This window comes from Vombatus ursinus, unplaced genomic scaffold (assembly GCF_900497805.2).
Source record: "Vombatus ursinus unplaced genomic scaffold, bare-nosed wombat genome assembly UNPS02014798.1, whole genome shotgun sequence".
In the NCBI taxonomy this organism is placed as follows: domain Eukaryota; kingdom Metazoa; phylum Chordata; class Mammalia; order Diprotodontia; family Vombatidae; genus Vombatus; species Vombatus ursinus.
In genome coordinates this window covers 34420281-34439736 of record NW_020954576.1, presented here as the reverse complement: position 1 = coordinate 34439736, position 19456 = coordinate 34420281, and the positions used below count along the sequence as shown (strand labels likewise).

Below are 19456 nucleotides of genomic sequence, written 5' to 3'. Positions count from 1 at the left end.
AAAACTGATCTGGAGAACAGATCAAGAAGAGAAAACATAAGAATAATTAGACTACCTGAAAGCTATGATCAAAAAAAAGGATCTTGATATAATAATAAAAGAAATAATTAAAGAAAATTATCCTGAAGCATTAGGACAAGGGGGGAAAGTAGAAATAGAAAAAAATCCACTGATCACCACTTGAAAGAGATCCCATGAAAAAAACTCATAGGAATATTATAGTCAAATTCTGAAACCCCCAGCTCAAGGATAAAATATTAAAAGCAACACAAAAAAAACAATGTAAATATGATGGTGCCACAATTAGGATCACACAAGACCTAGCAGCAGAGACACTAAAGGACCACAGGTCTTGGAACACTATATATTGAAGAGCAAAAGAACTGGGGCTCCAGTGGAAAATATCATACCAAGCAAAGTTAAGCATAATCCTGAATAATAAAACAAAAATGGACATTTGATCAACTGTAAGACTTTTATGACTTTGTTAAAAACAAAGAAACAAAAAAAAAACCCTGAATTTAATAGAAGATTTGACATACAAGAGCCAAGAGAAACATAAGGTACATACCAAAGACTGATTACAAGGGATGAGATAAGGACAGACTGATTACTTTTTATATATGTAAAATGTAAAACTTATGTCTAAGATTGTCATTAGTAATTGGGTAGTTTGTAAGAGAGACTGGGGTAGACCTGAACATGATGTGACTTTAAAAAGCAAAACCATCTAGGAACAGCTAAAAAGAGTAATTATTTTATACAAATGAGGTGCAAGAGGAAGAATCAATACAGAGGAATTAGATTGGGGAGGAGGGCTGGTGGTTCTGGTAACCTACTTTCATTGGGAATGGGTTTAAGAGGGAATAATACTTACTTATATGTATATATATATATATATACACATACATACATACATACAAATATACATATCTAGAAGAATATAAAAGTTTTAAATTCATAAGAAATAAAACAGTAAAGGGATGGGGTGGGGAGGACAAGGGAGTGATCTCTAGAGGGTAGGGTGAGGGAATAGGTTAAAAGGGGCTATAAAAGAGTGTTTAGATTTATGGGAATAGGAGGAGAGGGGAGGGATCCTTGGAGGGGGGTAGGCTAAGTAATAGGTGGGCAATGTAGTGAGTAGAAGTAGAGGAGTCAGGAAGGATAGGATATGTACTATATATATATGTAGACATGTATATATATATATATATATATATATATACATAATAGAGATATGTACAAATATAAAAACAAAGATCAGGAGTAGAATTTGTTAGGGAAAGTATATGTCCATATACACACACACACACACATATATATATGTAAATATCTATATCTATATAGAAATATATCTGCACTTAATTGTAGCCTTGTAGGGGGGCAAGAAGGGTGAAAAATGAACAAAGTAGAAAGTGCACAGCAGAGAACAAAGGGAAACTTACAAGAAAGCAAAGGAAAGATGGACAGCTCTCAACAACGTGTAATCTTTGTCATACAGGCTTTTTTGAAATGTAAATTTATCGTTACATATTTTGAATCCTCTCTTATCTTTTGCTATGCACGTGACATGCTTTTTTTTCTTTTTTTACTTTTCTTATTTGAGTTCCAATATTTAAATTTATGATTTTTTTTTCTTTTCTCAATTCTGTATTTGTGTTCTGGTGTTTGTTGATTGTCTAACTGCCAGGCACTATGCTAGGTACTGGGTATACAGATACAAAAATGAAAAAATCCCTACTCTCCAGTAAGATGATGTTCCATCAAATGAGACAATACGTATATATAAGCATATACAAAATAAATAAAAGGTAGATAGTTGGGGGAATCAAGAAACATTTTATATAAAAGTTGGTGCTTGAGATGCTTCATGAAGGAAGAGAAGGATGAGGAAGTGGTGAGGCGGAGGCTCTTTTCGAGGACAGGGGATGGTCAGTGTAAAGGCATGCAGACTAGTAATGTAGCATTGTGTGTGAAGAATAGAAAGAAAATCCAGCAAAGGAGACTGAGGAGCAGCCAGATATGTAATAATCAAAAGTCAACAGGGTCACAGAAACCCAGAAATGGAATCTAGGAGGAGAGAATGATCAAGAGCGTCAAAAACTTTAGAGAGGTCAAGAAAGATGAAGACTGAGAAAATGCCATTGAATACGGCTTTTAAGCTATTGTTGATAAATTTGAAAAGTGTTTTCCATTACGTAAGGAGGTTGAAATTCAGAATAAACAGGGTTATGAAGTGAGAAAGAGGATATTGACAAAATAAAAGAATAGTGTCATCAATAATCCATGCAACAGGATAATTTAAAATATCTATGTCCATTTTTAAAAATTTCCATACCTGTTCTAATTTGCATCTTTCCCTTGTGACATTTCTGACCATTTCAGAGACTCATTAAGGTAATTTTATTTTTTAAAAAATCTTATGTAACTTAAAGTACATAATTCAATCACTTACGGACTAACAGAAGATCAGAGCTAGAAGGCGCTTTAGAAATCATCTAGTTCAATCCTCTCATACTACAATCTAGAGAACTGAGGCCCCCAAGTACCAAGATCACAAAGTTAATTAATAGACCTGGCAGTCAAACAACTATTTCCTAACTCCTAGACCAGGATTCTTTCCACTATAACCCACAGCCTACTATTCAATTTCAATTCAAGATTAACCACCTACAATCCTCCAAAGGCTTCCTAAAGCTTCTAGGATCAAATATAGACTCCTTTATTGAGTTTTTTAAACCCTATAGAATCTAGGCTAACCTGTCTTTCCAGCCTCATTGGATATACTCCCTCTCACACACTATAATCCTCCCAGGCTGAACCATCTCTCTGTTCCTCAATCACAACCCTCTGTCTCTCTTCTCCAGGCCCTTTCAATGGCCATCTCACATTTCTGGAATGCACTCCTTCCTCATGCCTAGGAGCAACCTTTCTGTACCTACATGAATTGAATCCATACTTCAAGGCCCAACTTTTCTATGAAACTTGCTGTTCAACCCAGCCCAGATTTACAAATTTATGTTTTGATTTTTGGTAATACTTGTTGCTGGTACCATTAAGCTAATGTTCATTTATTACTTTGCAATATTAACCATCTTTTTATGTAGACATGTGTTGTTCCCTGAGAAGTAGTGGGGTACAGTGGATTGGACTGCTAACTTTGGAATTAGAAGATGTGTTCAAATACTACCTCTGACACCTTGTGCCCAAGGCTAGTCACCAGACTTCTCTAAACTTCATTTTTCTTATCTGTAAAATGAGGATGACAACACTTGTGGTAGGAACCTCACAGAATTGTAAGGAGGCTCAAATGAAATAATGTATATGAAGTGCCTTGTAAACATTAAAGCTATTATGATTATATCTATCTCATTCTTCTTTCACTGAATGACATTCAGAGAGAAATGGTCCTGAGACAAGTCACTATCCTGCTATTATTCTTTTATATTAAATATTCCATGGACTACTGCACAGATAGATAAAATTACTGCTTTTTGCTGTTGAAGGAAAAGTATGAGAAGATAAGATCATCTTTTATAAGCTGATTAAAGAATCCTCAGTACAATCCAATGGTAGGATGATTGGGATCACACGTACCTCATCCTATTTCCAATTAATTCCTTTTCTGCTTTCTAACATTTTTTTAAGGAATATAATAATAATAACAATAACGACCAGGGAATTTCATTACAATGAACCCCTCTAACCTCTGAGTTTTAAAGTGGAATTTGTTGTAATGAATCTTATTGCTTAAATTACATTCCAGTCTTCAGAGCAGTGATCTGTTAGCCTGTCTGTCTCTATGACTATAGTATATATGGAAATAGTATAATGGGAAAAATCAATGGAGCCAGAGGACCAGAATCAAGTTTTGGCTCTCAATTACCTGTGTGAACTTAGGGAATAAATTTCACTTCTCTGGTTCTCAGTTTCATTTGTATAATGAGGTTTGTATCAGTTTATCTGAGTCCCTTCCAATTCTAAATCTTAGGATCCTAAAGTGTTCAGAACAAATAAAGACAGAAGTTGGAACCTCTTTAGTCAAAAATGCAAAGCCCATGTGTACCACAAACAAGTGTAAGTATAAGGAGAAAAAAAGAAAGGTAGTAATAGATAGGAATAAAAAGAGATGAAGGAAATAAAAAAGAAAAACACTAATATGTGTACAGAGTGGGGAAGTAGTGTGGCATGGTAGACAGAGTACTCGATTTGGAGTCAGGAAGGTCTGGTTAGAAATATTTGACTATGGGCAAGACTTTTAACTTTCCTGAGCTTGTATTCTCATCTGCAAAATGGAGATAATGCTATCTTTAGGAATTACCTCATGAGATTGTTATGAGGTTCAAATAAGATAATGTATGTAAAGCACTTCACAAGACAAACTTGCTATATAAGTGTCAGCTATTATTATTATTATTATTCCCCTAAAATACTATAACAGTACCCAAAATTAATCGTCTTTACAGGATAGTCATATATAGCTTTTTTTTTTAACAGAAAAATACACCTGACCTATGATATACTTTGCCTTGATGTGCCAATAGCTGTCATAGATTGTGGCTGACTGATGCATTCTTGGTTTTTAATATCTGACTATTCTCTGTTTGAACAGTACATAATAATCTTACTATGGAAAAAAGGTGGGCTTTACTAAAATAATTTTTAAAATAGAATCTTTCACTATAGTGTCATTTATTAAAATTTATTTATTTATTAAAATGTGACTTATTTGTAATGTAAATTTTTATATCACACATGTGAATTTTTTTTTTCGCATAAGCACATAGTTTCCACTACATATATTTGAGATGTACTTGGCTACATATAAGTAAGAATGCAGTCACCAAACAACAGAGTGAACTCATCAGAACCTAGGATCTTGTCATTATTAGCACTGTACTGATGTCCACAACTTTAAGCAAGAAGTTGGTGTCATGCTTCATTCTCATTCTCTTTCCTTTCTCCAAGGTCCTGTATTATCTTCTCTCTGCTCCTCCATTAATTTTCCTTTTAGAAATGCCAACAGTCTGTGTCAGTGTCTTTTCTTTGCGATTCAATTAGGGGTTGTTATAGTTACATGTAGTATCTTCTTCTCAGCTTTATCTTTCTCCTAATTTGGTGATTTGGATTTTTCCTCTAGTGAGCCAATGGCCTGCCTGTAAACAGATTGCTGATTCAAAAAGGATCCTCAAATTTGCAACTAGTTGATTTATTTCTATTAAGAGTCTTTCAATTTCATTTTTATGAGGTTGTTTGATTTTTGTGTTTGATGATATTGTTTGTATGCCTTCTAATTCTTCAAAAAAAAATAAGTACTCATAGACAATATATGTATCAAAGGCTACAAATAATTTAAACCTTAAAATCTTTTATATCTTAACCCTACACCATATTTTCTAAGTTTCCTTCTCCCCATACTACCCTATCCCACCTTCTAACATCACTTATAATCACCATTAATACCGATTTGATTCTTTCATTAGTTATGTCAGCTTGCTTGTCAGCAGTTAAAGATCAGTTAATTGAATGTTTATAGTTGGGAAACCAAAAAAGAGATGATCAAAAAGATACCATTAACTATGGTCCCATATGTCTATTTTCTCACTTCCAAAAAGCCTTTAAAAATGATCTACATAGATACTGAAGGTAAGCTTAATGAAAATATGAGAAGGTAACAGAAAATCTTTTGATCATTATTTTCTACAGCAGATCACATCTTTATAGTCACACAAAAGACTGAAAGGTGTAAAGTACTCAATACAACAAAATGCAGTCTTAAAGACTCTCTGACAAGATATTTTCCATGTGCATGTATACTGTCTTTTACAGATACAAACAGATGTAGCTTTGCTCAAGATCCTCTGATTATCAAAATTATGCAAGACAGAAAATGGGTGGATATACATGTCCAACAAAGATTTCACCATTATCATAGAGAATATACTGTAAGAAATCTACATGTAAAAGGGATTATTTTTGATGGTGGGTCCTCTAGATACTCCAGTTTACAGATAACACTGCACTGATTACTGCAAGTTCCAGAATATTATAGTCAATGAGACCCACTATCACTTAAGAGTTTAGTCTAACAACCTACATAGGAAAAAACAATGAATGAAGAATGCCTATCATAGATAATCAGTTGGATTAACTCAAGAGCTTGCCATCCATTATTAAATACACTCTGGATAGTCACTTTAGATGAATAATGATTAGGTCCCCAAAATGAACAGGACGAAGGGAATGAATGAGTTCATACATGGGAAACTATACTGTACTTTCCCCAATATTCCCAAACTGTTTCCTGACATAAAAATTTTTATTTTTAAAATCAAAATTCTTCCAATGTGCTATATGGTTTGAATCATGGAATGCCACAATCAATGAATAATAAAAATTGCAGGTGACTCAAGAAACAAAGGTGGGACATGTAGTCATGAGTAGATTACAGCATGTTGCCAATAATGATTGGTGCTCAAGAAGTGCTATTATAACCACACATTGAAATCAGTTTTGTGATCCATTTTTGAAGGTTGTGTAAATATGTGTCTTTCTTATAACAAGATACAAACACTCAAGCAAAATGGTCTCTAATCTACCCTTCCTGCATCCATTTATAGTTGCTGAATAATGAACTATCTGGGAAGTTACAATGGACTTGAGTTCAACTACCTACCTTTTGTTTTATTAAATATCAATATACTCTTTTTTGAAGAAAAAGAGCTGGCGGTATTTAGAAACAAATGAGATGAATATTTACAAATGTTTATTCAACAAACTCATGGATCCATAAATGCTTATGCCTACTTTAAATACACATGGCAAATAATACAACCAAAATCTGAGCAGTAGATGAAGGATTGCCTTTTTTCTATTCTTTGAAGTTCTGCAGTTCTTGCCTTTCCAAACTCACTGACAAAACTGACATCACTTTCAATAGTACCTAAGATAAGTTTTTTATGCTCAAATTAAAAAAGGGGGACAAAAATTTTAATAGCTCACACGCTCACATGCAGGTCTACTAAGCTATTCTTTACTCTTGCTTCTGCCATTCCCTCCAAAAAGCCTCGATTCTCTCTCCTCACTCCAAATTTGTAATGACCTATCTACTATCAAATCTAACCCAGTACATTTGTACATCTTATATACAAAATACATGTGTACTTTTCATGCATTATTTGCATATGAATCATATTGCCCTATTATAGTGCCTATATCCTCTATGAAAGTAGGACAAAGTTGTATCCAAATTTTTTATCTGCCCCATAATGCAGGTAGACCTGTTTTCTGTAGGCAACTAATAAATGCCTGCTTAACTGAACTGAAGAATTTCAATTTTCATCATGAATTAGAAAGTTGGAATTATTCTTTAAAATAGTACACAGAGTTCTTCTTTTCCTTTTTGTTATAAGAATGACTGATAAGGGATAAGAATAGGAGAAAGGATCTGTTGCACTATAAACTCTTCAAAGTAGAGAATTTCTTTTAACAAAATCAGGAAAACACTTATTATGATCATGAGATTATCAAAATAACTTCAGAATACTTCAATATAATGGTATTTGCTTCAATGGAATTTACTTATAAAATCAAGTTTTTCTACTGTATTTTTCACCAATACTTTTTTTTCTTCAATGAAGAGACAGAGTTGCCTCTATTGTTAAATGAGGCTTGTATGCATAAAAATACAATTAGAGTCCATGAGTGTGGAAACTGTGGCCTCAAGGCCACATATAGCCTTTTAGGTGCTTTGGTGAGGCCTTTTGACTGAGTCTGAGTTTTACCGAACAAATCCTTTTATTAAGGGGATTTGTTCTGTGAAGTTTGGATTCAGTCCTAAAGGGCCTCATGTAACCTCACAGCCACAGGTTCCCCAACCCTGAATTAGACAAATCTTTATTAAATATCTTCTATAGGCAAGGTACTATGTAAGGGTATGGAAATACAAAGACAAAAACAAAATAGGCTCTGAGCTGTGCTTTGGCGTAAGTTAAGGATATAAACAAGGCAAGGAAAGACTGTATTCCAGACATAAAGTGAAGCAACTGTATAAATGCAAAGAGGCAGGAGGTGAAATCCCAGGTATAGAGTGGTAAACTAATTTACTATAACAGTTAAAAATGCAATAAAAGCTACTAAGAATCACACAAAGTTCTAAATATATAGTTCAAATTTTGGTTCAATTACTGCCTTAAGATGTTATATACAAATATACTAAGCCTTAAGAAAATCAAATATGTGAAAACAAAAAATTATCAAAAATACATAGGAGTAATTAATATTTCATCTTTTTTTCTTTAAAAGGGGGAAGTTATTGATATACCCCTTTAATTATCTCCCCAATGTTTTTCAATTATGTCTCTATTTACCAAAATCAACATATATTTCAGAAGCATACCAATTGTATATACAATTGTATCACTAACACTTGTATGGGACTCTGCTTCTCATTTCATGTTTATGCTACATATAAAGCTATCTGATAACTGACTATAAAAATGGAAGGGTTGTTAGACTGACACATAAAGAAAGAAAAGATCAACTCAGATACCACTCCACTGTTACTGATAGGTAACTCAAAGTTTTGGAGACAATTTTTACAGTATTAGGTACATATATGCTAACTGTTGCAAACCACATGGTAGCCTCTACAATTTCTACTGGAAAGAAACGGGCACTAAGAGTTATACTACAGATGACCCCTTCATAAAACAATTCTAAGGCAAAGCATGTAGTACAAATATTTACAAATAATTTGACTTGGAATTACAAACTAGGATTTATATAGGACAGCTAGGTAGTACAGTAGAGTGCCAAGCCTGGAGTCAAGAAGACTCATCTTTCTGAGTTCCAATCTGGCCTCAGACTCTTACTAGACATGCTCTTAAAATGATATGCACTCATGATGTGTGTATTATATATACTGTTTAACCAAATATTCTTGAGACAATAAGTGTGTGTATATGTATGTATTCATACATGTGTATGTGTACACACATATACAAATATAAAGTTACTAAAGCTTAAAATTTTACTCAGCCTTTTGTGGCATCTTGTATATATTTCAAGGCATATTAAAAGATAAAATCAGTTATAAAAATTCTCTAGCATCTTTTTATTCTTATTTCTCTGAGACGCATATATAAAGACATAATTATATCTCAAATTATTTTAGGCAGAAGTAGATAGCTAAAATAGGTGAAGAGCTATAATGGCATTATTTTCAATGGCTCTGCCTATACCAATATCATTTCTATAACAACTCTCTCCCCAACAATTTCCATTAGACTCCAGATACAATGATGTACTTTGCTACAGAAGAATAGTCATGACTAATCTATAATACTCAAGGCATGTGGAAGTGAATGTTGAAAACTAAAATTAAATAAATAAATAAAATAAAAAAAAAAATACTCAAGGCAAAGGGTTCTTAACCCAGGGTCCACAAAATCTGTAGGCGGATTACAGAAAACTGTTAACATGGATAAGGGAAAAAAATTACATCTTTATTTTTACTAACCTTTGTTTTCACTGGTAATCCTATGTATTTTATTTTAAAATGTTCTGAGAGCTTTACCAGATTGCCAAGGAAATCCATGACACAAAAAAGGTTAAGAACCCTGCTCTAAGGAATGATGACCTTGGACAAATCATTTTCTCTCTTTCAACCTCAGATTTCTCATTTGTAAAGTGACAGGAATGATCACCAAGTTTCTTTCAAGCTCTAAAATGTTATGATTCTATGAAATACACATTGAACCTGTCTGAATTTGAGGCTCTTCGTAACTGTTATAGAAAAATTCTCTGTATTTGTCAAAGGACATTAAAAATTAATAAATGCCTTTAGGTTTATATTTGAAGGAAATGTAAAATTGTTGGAAACTACATTAGTTATGTGATAAGGGAAACAGAACTTGAAAAAATAGTGGTTAACACTAGATATTGTTATCAGCATTTATTCAGTTCACACTATGTACTAAAAAATAATACTACTAGGAATCATGGACTAAGTGTCAAATGAATATAGAATATACTGAAGATGGAATTCATAGAAAGTGATCACTGAGGAATGGGGTGGATAGGGAAGCTTTGTTCCAGTGGGGCTTCAGCTACGCTTTAAAATAAGGATAAATCTTAGGTGAAGCAGAGAGATCACTAAGGAAGACAAATGCAAAGTTGCAGTGTGCACAAAGATGGGGCTGTGCCCTGAGGGTACATTATTTAAAAAGGGAAGCTGAAATAGATGATACATAGGGGGAAGGAGTAGGAAATTAAGGTAGAAATATAGAGGACAAATTACAGAGTAATGTTTGACTCTAGCCCTAGAAGGTAAGCTCCTTGAGGGCAGTGACTTTTGTTTTATTTTTGTCTTAATATCGCCAGTGCCTGACACATAGTAGGTACTTAAAAGCTTCTTGAATTAAATAAACTAAGGTATAGATTTTATGCTACAGATGCAGAGAAATCAATCAAGCTCCCTTACGAAGTGATTTTTATGTGCAAATGAAATTTTCGAAAAATTTACATATTAATGGATGTAGGGTACAATGAAGGGAGGGGGAAAGACAAGATGCTAGAAGACTATTTAGAAGTCAGTTGTAATAACTCAGGTATGAGATATGAATAAAAACTTGGGTAATTGCAGTGGAACTAGAAAGGAAGTGGTCAATGGAAGACACCTGATGAAAGAAATGATGGACTTTGAGGACTGATAATGTGGTAGGAGAGAGAGAACAAAGGATAAATTATTAAAAAGAAAATTTTAAGTGGTGAATAAGAAAAAAAATTCCACAGAACTTTTCTAAGGAAAAGTAACATAATTAAAGACATTTAAAACAAGAGTAGAAAACATCCGCTAAGTAAAGGCCATGAGTGTTTTAATTGAATCAACAAATTAGGTATTTCTATGATATTAGAAAAATTAGAGCTAGAAAAATTGAGGTCACAAAAGGATCCTGAAAAATTAAGCGAAGCTTTATATTTTGATACCATAATTTCTAGAGTAAGACGAGTGAAGAATCTGTATAACTTTAGTAAACTGAAAGGTTTCATAAAGAACAAATACTTGCTACTAATTCTAAGACCATGCTTAATTTAGACCTAAGAGGTAAGTTGTCTGCATGTTAGGAAAAGTAGTGATACGGAAGATACTTTTTGTGGGATAATTTCTGGGTCAGCCAATCAATATATGACTTGAATAAAAAACTCAAGAGAAAAAAAATGATGGCTTTTGTATCTAATACTCCAAGACCTCAAACCAATTTCTCTGATATATGTGCAAATGAACAACACCCACTTCTATTTTCTGAGCATTGGTCATGCTCTGGCCAATTCTGAACTGAAAAAAATTGTTTTAAAAGTTATCAACTTTATCTTTGTTGATTTAAAGTTTGGACAAACACATTTTGAAATGATTATCTCTTGTTTTCAATTTAGAAAAATTAGTGCTTCCTTTCAACATACCTGATTGCAGGTAACTAATACCTGTAAACATTGCCTTGGGCAATGTTTCTGGCAATGGCAGAAAAACCTCTTCAGTCTACATGACTCCTATGTACGTTCACAGTTCTTCAAATTGACCTTCAGTTGGAGGATTTTCAGGCGACTATAGCAAAGTAAGTGCTTGTTAAATACTACTTGGAAGTGTTCTATCCATCATTGATTTTGAACTTTTCTGATATGAGATATCTGACATATCTGAAGGAAAATTAGAAAACTGAGTTTTATAGACCATCAGAATAATTCTATCAGCAACATAAAAGGCAGAAACCCAGAGTTGAAGCTTCTTAGAAAGTAAAATGTTTCTGTTTCTTTGAATTGGATGACAAAATTAATAGATACTCTGGCAATGTCGCCACCCTTTTAAAGGGCAAGGTGGAAAAGATGGCATGTTGTCTCCCTCTTTAGAGTCAAATGGTTTTCAACCTGTAGTCTTAATATCAGTGAATGAAAACAGTACAGTTGTGGGACATATTTATAGAGGGCTTCATAAATAGAACAGAATGCAGGTTTTAAAAGATGAAAATTGATATGAGAAACATTTTATAGAAACTCAGAACATGTGCTGGAACCTTGGCTTTCTGAAACTGGTCCTAAGTACACTCATGTCTCCAGATCATAAACAGAAAGATAATCTAGGAATAATCTTACAAAAGGAAAAAGACGAAAAGCAGAAATTATTGTACTTTGAAGCCTTTATGAAATTATAATAAAAAGAATTACTTCAACATAATATTATCTTAATATCTATGGAAATGGGCAAATTGCCTAAATGACCTCTCCAAGGATAAAAATAATTCTGAATACATCACAATTCCAGTACACTAGTGATACTAAGGATTAAGGAAAACAATATAGAATATTCTGCAGTTAATAATTAAGAATCTGCAAAACTGTTGAAATTCAAAGTAAAAAACATTAATTATAATTTTATCCTTTGTATTCCAATATAATACTCCTGATTTATCAAAATATTTTACACTTTGAGTACTTTTCCAGTAATTCAGATGGATTTCCATTAAACTAACCACATTCTCTTGGATAATCCTTTGAGTAATCCAAGGGACTCAGATGTGATACCAAGGTTTGTTGGTCAAGTTCTGGGATATAGCCTTGGAATTTGACAGGTCATGAAGGGATCTGAACCAAAGATTTTAAAGTCATTTGCATAGTGTTCAAGACCAATAAACTCAAATAGAAACAGATCCCTATAGACTGCATGTCGACTTAGAAAACCACAAATTTACAGAATCTATGTTGTACTGTATTTTCATTTATTTTGTTAAACATTTCCTAATTACATGTTATTCTGGTTCTAGCCATAGCAGTCATCTAGAGCAGCATAGACCATAGACATGGCATTTAGCCTAAACATTTAACAAGAAAAGGAAAGGAAAAGATGCAATATATATTAAAAAGGATGAAATGGCAGACCAAATTTCTGTTTATATGTGGGGCCCTTTCAAAAAGAATTATGCTTCACTATGCAGTTAAGAATTATTTTTTAATACAAAGAATGCATGTAAATCTAAAATCTCACACTATGTGTTTTAAAATAACTCAGAATCTAAGGAATGGCTGAACAAACTGTGGCACATGAATGGAAGAGAATATTACTGCACCCTAGGAAAGGATAAATATGAAGAATACATAAAAGCATGAGAAGACAAACAGAATGAAGTAAGTAGAATCAGGAAAACACACACATACACATATACGTGTAGAATATGATACAGTGCATATATAACACGTGTATATATTACATGTATACATAATATGTGATTATAATATAAATGGAAAGACTTATCACCAAAAAAAAGAAAATGAATGATTGTATGATTATAATGACCAAGTTTGGTACCAAAGAGAGCAGAAATGCACCTCTTTTAATTTTTTGCAGAGGTGAATTATGGGTGCAGAATATAATATACACTTGATTCATGTATTTTTTAGTTTTGATGACCTGTTTTTTTTCTTCTTCTTTTTAAATTCTTTGTAAAAAGGAAAGGTTCTCTGGGAACTGGAGAGAAGAAAAGTATACTTAGAAATGAAGGTGATATAAGACAAAAACTATTAAGAAAAATAACTAACCCATAATGAAAATTTTATTTCTCAACTGTGGTAGTCTGTCAAATGATAAGAAATATTATTATTTGTGGTATCTGTGGCCTGGGAGGGAGCAGAAGGTCTCTGAGACTGCATTAATTTTGGCTTACCATCTACGGAAAAACAATGAAGTTTGTAAGTTTTAAATATTATTCATTGAAATTTAATTTATAACCACTAAATTAGATAAACTATCTCAACTTCAAGTGGTAATACGTGAAAATGAGAGCCAATTCTAATATTAAGTAAGAAGGATATAATGGAAGATTATTATAGAAATGTATTTCTTAAAGAAATATCTAATTCTACATATTCTCAAAATTAAGTATACAAAGGATATTATAATTAATGCTTCTTTACTTTGAATTTGAACAATTTTACAGATTCTTAATTCTTAATTATAGAATGTTCTGTATTGTTTTCCTTAATCTTTAAATATCACTAGTGCCCCAGAATTTTCTTGTTTTCAGAACAGTAAGTTTTCCTGCTAGCCCATGATGTACAGGAGCATTATTAAGTATGTTTGGACTCCTGTGAAGCCCAACTATTCTCTGCTTTACAAGGAGATCTGGATATGGGTGGGCATGATACAGTATGTACTATTTACATAAAAAAAGGAAAGTTCTAGAAAGGTTCAAGCTCTGTTTCTGCTTGTAGGGATCATTAAATGGCTCTACCTTGAATTATATGTAAGATGAAACATTTAGTCAGTTGTACATCTGGGCATGTGACAACAGAAGAATGCAAGGACTTCCTATGTTAGTTTTTATTCATACCATGAAATAAAGTATGTACAAAGTGATTGTTGTATTCTAATTGAAATGCCACCCCCTTGTTTATCCGGTAAATCCTTTATAATGCATCTGATGTATTAATCAATTATCTCTAAACAAAGTGATTAAAATCTATGGAATTATCAAATAATTTTAAGATGAAGGGAGCTGAGTGGAGTCAATAAATGATTTGCTTTATAAATAAAGATATTAGAGTATGAGTATAAGGTGACAAAGTAAGCCTAATTAATTTCAGAGCTGACTTCAATGGAATTTTATAAAGAAAATATGTTAACCTATGTTGGTAACATGCAACAGTAAGCGAGTATGATGTCAGTTTCTATAGTGTGGTCAAACATTCTACCAAGCAAAATCATTATCACCTTCAAAAATAACATGTACCTATTTTTTCTACAATTCAATTCACTACAGTCTTGAACAGAGCATAACATTTTACCCTGAAAAAGTTAACAGGAAAGCTCTTTAGATCTGAAGCTAATTTTACATTCAAATATAAGGGCTATGATTTAATTTAAGGTAGTGTAAGTTCTTTAAGTAGAGACTCAGAAAACCTCTAATACTTATGCTTTGAGATCATCCTTACCAAAAGTCCTAAATCAATCTATCTCTCTCTCTCCCTCTCTCATACACACACACACACACACACACACACACACACATTTCTTGCTTTCTACAAAGTATTTCAAAATATTTTAAGTATATAAACAATCATCTACATATACAAATTAACTTATCAAAATTTTATACTTCTCTGACAGCATAAATTAGGATCAATATGACCTGAGTTTGAATCCCATCTCAGACACTTAAAGCATTATATAAATGTCACTTAGTAGACATCTCCATCAGACAGTACACAATCAAACTGCAATTAAGAGCATAACTCTGGTTGAAATGCATGTATTCAATTTTTATTTTAATAATATAAATAGAATTTTTTGACATCACATAAAAATGTTCCTTTATTTTAAATTATCCTAACAAAGAAACTCTAGAAAGACAAATGGTATGTGTAAATAGGTCATAGTACATTACCAATAATGTCATAAAAATACCTTTATTGACATGTATGACCAAAAAAACAAAGTAGTCTAGCCATTTATCAAGTTCATAGGATAACAGACTGATAGCCTGAGATGTACTAGTATCCAAAAATAGGTTAAAAGAATTGGCAGGTTTCAAATATAGTGGGTTGATTTTCTATGGAAGGACATAAGACAAGAAGCAGCCTGGATGAAAAGTTGTAGATATGTTATAGTTCACAAAAGTGGAGAGAATAACCATACTGATGAAATCATGGGTCTATTAAATAAACTAAAAGGAAGACTTATATGGTCCATTTAGTAAAAACAAAATCCACTTTAAATGACCATTCTATAAACAGCTATGACTCATCCTCAATATCACTTTTTAACTATATCAGAAGCAATCATATAAATGAAAGATTGAAAATGAGATCCTATGATAAATATCAGGCACTTGGCTAGAATAATAATAATAATTTAAAAAAAACAACAACTCTGTAGTAACTCCATGCCATATTAAGATCCAAATCCTTACGGAAATTCTAGCTCAGCATATACTTTTTGTTTACCAGTTAGTGACATGGATCAGTTCAATTGTTTGTGAAATTTAATGAGATGTGTAACAAGTATAGGTGGGAAGCTAGGTGTTGCAGTGATCAGAGCCCCAGGCCTGGAGTTAGGAAGTCCTGAATTCAAATACAGCCCCAGACACTAACTAGCTGTGTAACTCTGGGCAAGTTATTTAACCTCGGTTTGTCTTATTTTCCTTATCTGTAAAACAGGGATAATAACAGCACCTACTTCCCAGGGTTGTAGTGAGGATTGACTGAGATGTAACTGTAAAGTGCTTAGCACATGCCTGCCACATATTAGGTACTTAATAAATTATTATTCTTATTAGATCAATCAATGAGATTACTATGGTTCTTTATATACCATGACAGTTTAAATTAAATGTTATCACTTGGAATTATTTCCAAATATTGTACACATTTGAATTTGATAAATATTTCAAATTTTAAAAATCACAACAATGCAATTTGTTTTCTTTGGAACATTCCTTTAAGTATTCTCATTTTAATTAATGCAAAAAAAAATCTTTATGTAATCTTTTAAACTTGAGTTTTCTACCATATAATTTAAAAACAAAAACCTCCTTTAACCATTCTATAATTCAGTGTAGTAGAATGCAAACAGTGCTGAATTTGGAATATGAGGACCTGGGCACAAATTCTGGTTCTGCCACATACCAGCTGTGTGCCATTGGGCAAGTCACTTCACTTGTTAGATTCAGTTTCCTCACCTGGAAAATGAGAGGTTTATACTACATGGCCTTTAATGTCCACTTCTGGAGCTATGAACCCAGATGCCCTTAATACTGATGCAATTTCCTAATCTCATGATGAGTTAAAAGTAGCAGTTTAAAGAATGTAAACTTTTTTTGGAAATGACTTATAATAAACAATATTAAAGATCAATAAAAACAATAACATGTGTTTTACAACTACATACATTTAAATAAATCAATTTTGGCCATTTCCTCTGAGTCTCCATCAGGATTCTGTGTTTGTTCATTTTCAATAATTCTGCTTTTTTAAGTTTTACATTAATAATGTGAAATTTTAATAGACCAGATTTATTGATAATAAAAATAGCTTGCATTTACAAATCACTTTAAGATTTGAAAAGTGCTTTACAATTATTAACTCATTTTTATCCACTCAAATCTGTGAGGTACATGCTATTATTATCCTTGTATTACTGATTAAGAAATGAAGGAAAAGCTAAGTAACTTGCCCAAAGTCACACAGCTAATAAGTGTCCTAAGCTGGATTAGAATTCAGATCTTTTTCTGACATACAGGTCCAATATGCTATCTAATTTATCACCAAGTGGCTTAAAGAATTCCTTTGAATGAATATTTCTATTTTTTTTTTTGGCAAAAATTTCTTTTGCTACACTCACCTACTCACTGTTCCTCCGACCCCTTTTTCTTTCTTCAGTCAGTCCAGTCCCTGGTGCTAATATATCAAGAGAACATATCAACCACAGTAAAGTCTTAAGTAGAGTGTTTCAGAATAGGTTATTCTGGTTAGCTCAATGTTTGGAACAAAAGTCAACTGAAAATTTATTTTCCTTTCCCTTAACTGTTGCTGAAAATTACTGTTTTGCTTTAGTGAAAGTTTAAAATGCTACATACAAGTGAATCTCTGATGATTAAGAAAATTCTTACTAAATGTCCATTTTAAACAATATCTGAAACATAACGTAGACAGTATAGGAAGTAGGATACAAACTAATCCACAGTATCTCCTGAATAGTTTTTTTTTCCTTCTTTAAACCTTTATTGTTTAGTTTTCACTTATATCACTCCTTTAAAGGCAGCTAGATGGTGCAGTGCATAGAGTGCTGGGCCTGGAATCTGGAAAACCTGAGTTCAAATCCAATGTCTGACATTTACAAGCTGTGTGACTGGGAAAGTCACATAAGCTTGGTTTGCCTGTATTTTCAACTATAAAATGGCAATAATAATAGTACCTACTTCACAGGATTGTTGTGAGGGATCAATATTGATAAAGGATTATACTTACAAATTAAGGCTAATATTTGAGGATATATTTATGAGAATAATATATATAAATCCCTCAGCATAATGCCTTGCAAAAAAGTAGATGTTAAATAAATTTTTATTCCATTCACTTCCCCACCCTTCTAAAAATTGGGTGTGGGAATGACAGAGACAGAGAGAAACAGTATTTGAGGATTCTGTTTCCTTAAGCTCCTGTTAACTCAGCCTTTAATGCAATAAGAACAATACTTATTCTTCTCAGTATATAACACTCAGGGTTCCCCATTTATTCATACTCCATCTGATTTATGTGGTTTTTTCCCCCCCATTACATTTTAAAACCCAGATCTATCTAGAGGAAAATCATTATGACAATATGGATGTTATTTAAAATGAATAACTTCACAATTGACAAAAACAGAAATAAAAGTTTCTAAGAAGAGTCTGGTATAAAATATAAGTTGTATTGTGATAACCAGTACATGGAGTTTCAATCTGATACTTATCAAAATAAGTCCGCACAGTCCATAATAAAGATGAGATTCAACTGAAATACAAGTGAAGCTTGTCCAAGTAAACACTAATGACCGGAGCCTAGCATATAATGGTACTTTGCAAACCTTAAAGAACTATATAAATGCTAGTTATTATAAGTGACTTTATTTACTATAGATACAAAATTCCCCTTGTGGACCAATGCTCAAATATTTTTTACTTTACATTAGGAGTTCTTAACCTTTTTTGTGTCACAGATCCCTTCAGCAGCTTGGTAAAGTCTACAGATGCCTTAGCATAATGATTTTAAATGCATAAAATAAGATATATAGGATTACAAAGGAAACCAAAGATTGGTGAAAATAAAGACGTAATTTTTTCTCCATGCAAGTTCATAAGTCCCCTGAAATTGGACCACAGATTAAGAACCCTTGCTTTCTATTAATATGATAATCAAGAATTTCCCCTCTGCCTTTCATAGGAACTATGATAACCCCATTTATAAAATCCTCACCTACACTGTTCATCACTGATTCAACAGAATCAGGAGCCATTCTGTTCAGTAAGTCAGTGCTACATATCTTTAAATTTATTCAGAAATGTCTTTCTAAAAGCAAACTTACCTCTGGTGTGGGAGTTTATCATATTTTACATAGATTATCATATTGTATGCCTTCACTTTTTAAATATTTGAGTTTTTAAATAATAAAGATTCTGAGTAAAATGTTATGAAACAATTACTATTATTAATATACCTTCACAAATCTGAACTCAGAACTTTCTTATCCAAAATAGGCATTTTTAAAAAGAAAATTATATCACTTAAAACCCCCAAAAAGATTTCTTACAAATAAGAGAAGGGGTAAAAAGCAAGAGAAGGAGATACTGTATTCAGCTAAATTTTGAATACAAAAAAATGGGCCAGGGAAACAGTTTATGACCCAATGCACTAGTCCCATTATAAACAC

General features: G+C 32.6%; 1 protein-coding gene across 1 annotated transcript in view; it reads right to left on the bottom strand.

Moving 5' to 3' along the window:
• Positions 1-19456, bottom strand: part of GPATCH2 (G-patch domain containing 2) — a 272302-nt gene that overhangs the window by 213290 nt on the left and 39556 nt on the right. The gene's annotated exons all lie outside the window — the stretch shown is intronic.